Consider the following 6,889-nt stretch of genomic DNA (forward strand, 5'->3'; position numbering starts at 1 on the left):
ACCTCTAAAACAAAAACAATGAAGGACTACAGGGAAATTTAAAACGGATCAAAGTTAAAGGCAACAGAAGCAGAAATGGCACTGCAGAATATCAAATACTGTAATGAATGAACTTGAGATATCTTCAGCGTATACAAAAAGGATAATGAGAGGGAAATAAGGAGAAAAGACAGGAAGTACAAATAATGGAGATCTAATGTAGGAATAAAGGTGTTTCTAAGAAAGTTAAAAGAATATGGAATAGAATCAATGATCAAAGAAATTAAGATATCTTACCTGAACTAAAAATATATATGTTCACTAGATTTTAGAAAAAAAAAACAATATAAAAACCATCTTAGAAACAGCTTAGGGAAAAGAACAACCTAAAGCATGCAGAAAGAAAAATTCTGGCTTATCTGCAAAGCCAGTGAAGAGAGAATGGATAAAGAACTCCAAAAGTAAATGTCAAAGCAGAGTGGAACATCAGCTTCAGAAATGTGAGATTAAAAACCTGTTATCACCTATGGTATTATTTTTAATCAACTAAATTTTCATTATTGTCTAAATTATGCAGGTAACAGATTAGATAAGACAGGAAACATCATACATTTTTTTTTAATGTTCAGTGAGCCACCATATAGTACATCATTAGTTTTTGATGTGGTGTTCAATGATTCATTAGTTGCGTATAACACCCGGTGCTCATCACATGTTCCTTTCTTAAAGAGAGCTCAAGAATGTGGAAATTCTCGTCTAAAACTGGCAATGAGAACTAACATCATTTACACAGTCAAGTGTCCAAAATAAGTAGCTGTGTAAAAAAAATATTTAACACACAAATGCTGAATATAAAAGCAGATGATATATAAATGTCTGAGAGGGAGACTGTGGGTGTTTGTTAGAATACATAAGGTGAGTAAAAATATAAAAACCAGTAGTTTCCTAAATTCTTGCTATAATCAGAAAATATGGGTAGGAAAAAAGTATGGTTTATAATAACACAAATTTATTTTCTAAAGAAGAACAAGTAAAAATGTAGAATGAAAACAATGAAAAAAATCTGAGGAAAATAAGAGAGGACTTGCATAGAGAAGTCTTAAAATTTTTTTAGAGGAAATGTTCCTAAGTTAATCTATAGATTTCAAATTTCATCAAAACCCCAATGAGATTTGAAATTTAAAAAAAAATCTAAAGTCTTAAGAAAAACAGACACTGGAGAAGAGCAAAGATAATTTAAAAGATCAATGACATTGCCCTAAAATAAAAAGCAAATGGTAAAAAAAAATAAATGATATATTGAAATTAATGGAGAAACTGATTATACATTTGAAAAAAATGTTCAGGATGCTCAAGTCAGTAAATTGCTTAGAAACAGACCAGTATATGGATAACATATGTAATATAATATATTTAGTATATATGCATATATACTTTACATGTTAAAAATACCTACGAATAGGAAAATGATTATTCAGTAAATGGTGCTAAGGAAATGATTTAACTCTGGTAAAAAACTAAATTGGGCTTTCATGCCCTACATCATATATATATTGTTCTAATATGTATTAATTAAAGCACAGGTTTTCAGGTCTATTTCTGTGAATCTCCATGTGGTTTCATGAAGTATGGTACATCAGAAATGAACTAAAAATTTAACCTCATTTTTATCTAATTCATATTCAAGATTAGCATAAAATTTCTTTCTAAAGAGGGTTGTGCTACTTTAGCATGAATGTTTGAATTCACCAAAGTGGGTTTTTATATAGATGAAAACACACACATAAGCTTTTTTAAAGAATAAAAAAGGAAGATAACAGCAATGTCCACAATAGCCAAACTATGGAAAGAACCTTGATGTCCAACAACAGATGAATGGATCAAGAAGATGTAGTATATATACACAATGGAATACTATGCAGCCATCAAAAGAAATGAAATCTTGCCATTCATGACAACATGGATGGAACTAGAGCCTATCATGCTTAGCGAAATAAGTCAAGCAGAGAAAGACAACTATCATATGATCTCCCTGATATGAGGAAGTGGTGATGCAACATGGGGGCTTAAGTGGGTACGAGAAGAATCAATGAAACAAGATGGGATTGGGAGGGAGACAAACCATAAGTGACTCAATCTCACAAAACAAACTGGGTTGCTGGGGGGAGGGGGGTTGGGAGAAGGGGGTGGGATTATGGACATTGGGGAGGGTATGTGCTTTGGTGAGTGCTGTGAAGTGTGTAAACCTGGTGATTCACAGACCTGTACCCCTGGGGATAAAAATATATGTTTATAAAAAATAAAAAATTAAAAGTAAAAATAACTCACCACACACACACAAAAAAAGATAAAAAGGAAGAACTCAGAAAAAATACCTAGAAATTTGACCACATAAAATTTTCTAAACTGTAGGTAAAAATCATGGAAATTAGATAATAGGAAAAATATTTGTCATGACTCTGACAGTTAAGAAATTTACTAATAAATTAGTAAGATGGGCATCTACTAAATATTGGCAAAGGACATCCACAGATTAAAGCAATAAAACACCATTTCTATTAACAATTCTAATAGCTATTTTCAGTGAGAGTACAGAGTGATTGATACTTACACACTATTTTCAATGAGGGTAAATTGATAGACTCTGGAAAGCTATTTGGCTAATCATAAGCCTTAAAATTGTTGATATTTCTTCCAACAGCTATTTCATTTCTAGGCATATATCTTTTGGGGATAGGTTACACATTATTAGAGTGATTCTATTTCCAAAGAACAGAGACCCGCTTAAGTTATCTAACTCAAAGATAGAGCTCTATAACATTCATGTTTTGAAATCTCACAGAAAAAATAGAAGGACAAAAGCTTTTATATAGGAACTTTGGAAAGCCATTACACAAAGCCATTCTCCCCAAAACTTGTTTCCCTTTGGGTAGCCTCTCCCCTCTACATGTTGACCTGTTTACTGATTCTGCAGCCTAGAATTGCCACCACATCCATGAATATATATATATATATATATATATATATATATATATATTTTTTTTTTTTTTAATATTTTATTTATTTGACAGAAATCACAACTAGGCAGAGAGGCAGGCAGAGAGAGGAGGAAGCAAGCTCCTTTATGAGCAGAGAGCCCGATGTGAGGCTAGATCCCAGGACCCTGGGATTATGACCTGAGCCGAAGGCGGAGGCTTTAACCCACTGAGCCACCCAGGCACCCCCAGGCTTCTCATTTTTATATCATGAATTTAACTGCCATAGATGTCATCGTGTATGAAGTTTCCGATTACTTCTGTCAACTTTTACAATTTTCTATATTCAATTACTGGTTTGGAATATACGTTGCAGAAGTGTAATTTGTGCAAAGAAATGAAATCATGAAAACAGATGATGTAAATGGCTGGCTACAAGTAGCCTGACACTGATGGCATAGCAAGTGTGAAATTGGAAGGAGAAGTTAGAGGATGGCCAGATCATGAAGGACTTTCTGTGTCAAGCTAAAAAGTTTTTGTTAGTCATGAAGAAACATTAAGGAATCTTAAAGGAGGGTGTGATACTATCATTTTGGAAAGATGACTTTAACAACAGTGTGGAGACTGGATATGTTATAGAGTGAGGGAAAGAGAATGAGCAAGAATGGAGGCCACAGGCCATTTAGTACACAACTGTGTGGTGTCAGTGAATTTTAACAGTGGGAGATAGCTTCCTTTTTTAATTGTTCATTTTATTTTTCCCTTGTGTGCTCATGAGCATAAATTGGGAAAACATACTAAAAAAAATGAACTCTACTTCTGAAACTAATAATACCCTATATGTTGATTAACACTTTGAATAAAAAAGTAAGGTTAAAGATAGAATGAAAAACCATTGAAAGGTTTTAAGGGGTATGATTTAAATTTTGACAGTCTTAAAGTCCCCTAATGAATTCTATAACAGTGCAAACCATGTAATATTAATTTTCACAGCACATTTTGCTAAATCGAAACAGTTTAATGTCATTTTAATTTCACCACTTCAAGAAAGGTCCTAGAAAGAGCACGCTATCTCAAGAGAAATCGTGACTTGAAAAGGTTCGCGAACCTCTACCCAAGTAGAAAGGCCCAGCCAGCCAGAAACCACAAAGTCTGCAGACACCAAATGGCAAAGTCTTTCATGGCACTGGGGACCAGAGGTCATGGTATACTTCCAATGACAAGTCCAAGAGAAGAGAAGAGAAGTCCAAAAGTCAGTACTGTTACCCGGTTTTCATGGGAATGCTTGTGAATTCCAGAACCACAGAGCAGACACGAAGCTACGGGTGGAAAACAGACTCAGTCAGTTGAACCCCATCGCACTTGCGCAGGGCGACGGACAAAGATACCTACTACCACCCAGGCTCCGCACTGTTCCACTTTCGACTTCCCTGCCCCGCCCAGGCCTTACGGGGCAGTGGTTTCCAGCCGGGATAAATCCATAAGGCTACCTTGGGTTGAGAGTTCTTAGGAATGGAGTTGGGCACTATTGCCAGTTGTGGTGGGCTGAGTATCCAAACCTTCCAGCCTGCTCTGCCCTGTCACACTAGAGGCACTTCCAGGGCAAGCAGAGGTTTAGGCTTGATTTGTTTTTATTGATAGGCTGAAGCTAGGAATTGTAGATGCATTTACTGGAGATCTCACAGGTCTCAAACGGAACCTCTTGGAGCTCTTGGTACTGCCTACAGTGAGGTCACAAAACTAGGGGCTGAGCCAGGAAGATTTTAAATGACGGGAGGGGCTTGGAATCAAATTCCTTAAGGATGTGGGAGCTTGGATCACTTTATAGTCTCTCCTATAGAAGTTTTTGTTTTTGCAAAAACAAAAAACAAAAACAAAACAAAACAGAAAAACCCCACAAAACTGTCTTTACTGGACCCTTCTTACACATTTTCATCCAGAAAGTCAAACCCACTGAGATGCTAGCATTTTGCCTCAATGAAGATGTAAAGGGAAATTCTGTAACTAATATGATTTTCCTCACTTGCTGGACTGGTACATAGTTTAATGTCTATGACAACTGTGGATCTTTAAAAAAAAATAACGTATTTCAGCCATTACAAAATCAAAATGAAGTAATGGCGGCAAGACTAAACAACTTGGGTATCAAGGAGTACTTGGAGAAGATTGGTAGAACAGAACTGGTATTGGTAAATTTCTAAATTCCAAGCTCAACATCTATGAAGATGATAGCAAAACAGAGCCCAATCAGGGCCACTAAACATAATTCAATCCTAATTCAGTGTGAACAACATATTTTATTCAAAGGAATACACAAATTTGAAAAAAAAAGTATTAATGTTATAGTAGTGGGATCATCAGTATTCATTTAAAAATGTCTTTGGAGAGGGGCACCTGGTTGGCTCAGTCTGTTAAGCATGAAATTATTTTTTTTCTTTGTTAAATTTTTTATTTCTTTTCAGCATAACAGTATTCATTGTTTTTGCACCACACCCAGTGCTCCATGCAATCCGTGCCCTCTCTAATACCCACCACCTGGTTCCCCCAACCTCCCACCCCCCATCCCTTCAAAACCCTCAGATTGTTTTTCAGAGTCCATAGTCTCTCATGATTCACCTCCTCTTCCAATTTTCCTCAACTCCCTTCTCCTCTCCATCTCCCCTTGTCCTCCATGCTATTTGTTATGCATAATACTCCATAGTGTATATGGACCACATCTTCTTATCCATTCATCCGTTGAAGGGCATCTTGGTTCTTTCCACAGTTTGGCGACCGTGGCCATTGCTGTTATGAACATCGAGGTACAGATGGCCCTTCTTTTCACTACATCTGTATCTTTTCCAAAGTGGCTGCACCAACTTGCATTCCCACCAATAGTGTAAGAGGGTTCCCCCTTCTCCACATCCTCTCCAACACATGTTTCCTGTCTTGCTAATTTTGTCCATTTTAACTGGTATAAGGTGGTATCTCAATGTGGTTTTAATTTGAATCTCCCTGATGGCTAGTGATGATGAACATTTTTTTCATGTGTCTGATAGCCATTTGTATGTCTTCATTGGAGAAGTGTCTGTTCATATCTTCTGCCCATTTTTTGACATGATTATCTGTTTTGTGTGTGTTGAGTTTGAGGAGTTCATTATAGATCCTGGATATCAACCTTTTGTCTGTACTGTCATTTGCAAGTATCTTCTCCCATTCTGTGGGTTGCAGAAACTTTTGATCTTGTTTGTTTGTGCAGAAACTTTTGACTGTTTGTTTGTGCAGAAACTTTTGATCTTGAAGTCCCAAAAGTTCATCTTCACTTTTGTTTCCTTTGACTTTGGAGACATATCTTGAAAGAAGTTGCTGTGGCTGATATCAAAGAGGTTACTGCCTATATTCTCCTCTAGGATTCCGATGGATTCCTGTCTCATGTTGAGGTCTTTTATCCATTTTGAGTTTATCTTTATGTATGGTGTAAGAGAATGATTGAGTTTCATTCTTCTACATATAGCTGTCCAGTTTTCCCAGCACCATTTATTGAAGAGACTGTCTTTTTTCCACTGTATATTTTTTCCTGTTCTGTCGATTATTTATTCATAGAGTTGAGGGTCCATATCTGGACTCTCTACTCTGTTCCACTGGTCTATGTGTTTGTTTTGATGCCAGTACCATGCTGTCTTGGTGATCACAGCTTTGTAGTAAAGCTTGAAATCAGTTAATGTGATGCTGCCAGTTTTTTTTTTTTTTTGTTTTATTTTACAACATTTCCTTAGCAATTCGGGGTCTCTTCTGATTCCATACAAATTTTAGGATTATTTGCTCCAGCTCTTTGAAAAATACCGGTGGAATTTTGATCAGAATGGCATTAAAAGTATAGATTGCTCTAGGTAGTATAGACATTTTAACAATGTTTATTCTTCTGATCCAAGAGCATGGAATGGTCTTCCATCTTT

This window comes from Mustela nigripes, chromosome 1 (genome assembly GCF_022355385.1).
Source record: "Mustela nigripes isolate SB6536 chromosome 1, MUSNIG.SB6536, whole genome shotgun sequence".
NCBI classification, from domain to species: domain Eukaryota; kingdom Metazoa; phylum Chordata; class Mammalia; order Carnivora; family Mustelidae; genus Mustela; species Mustela nigripes.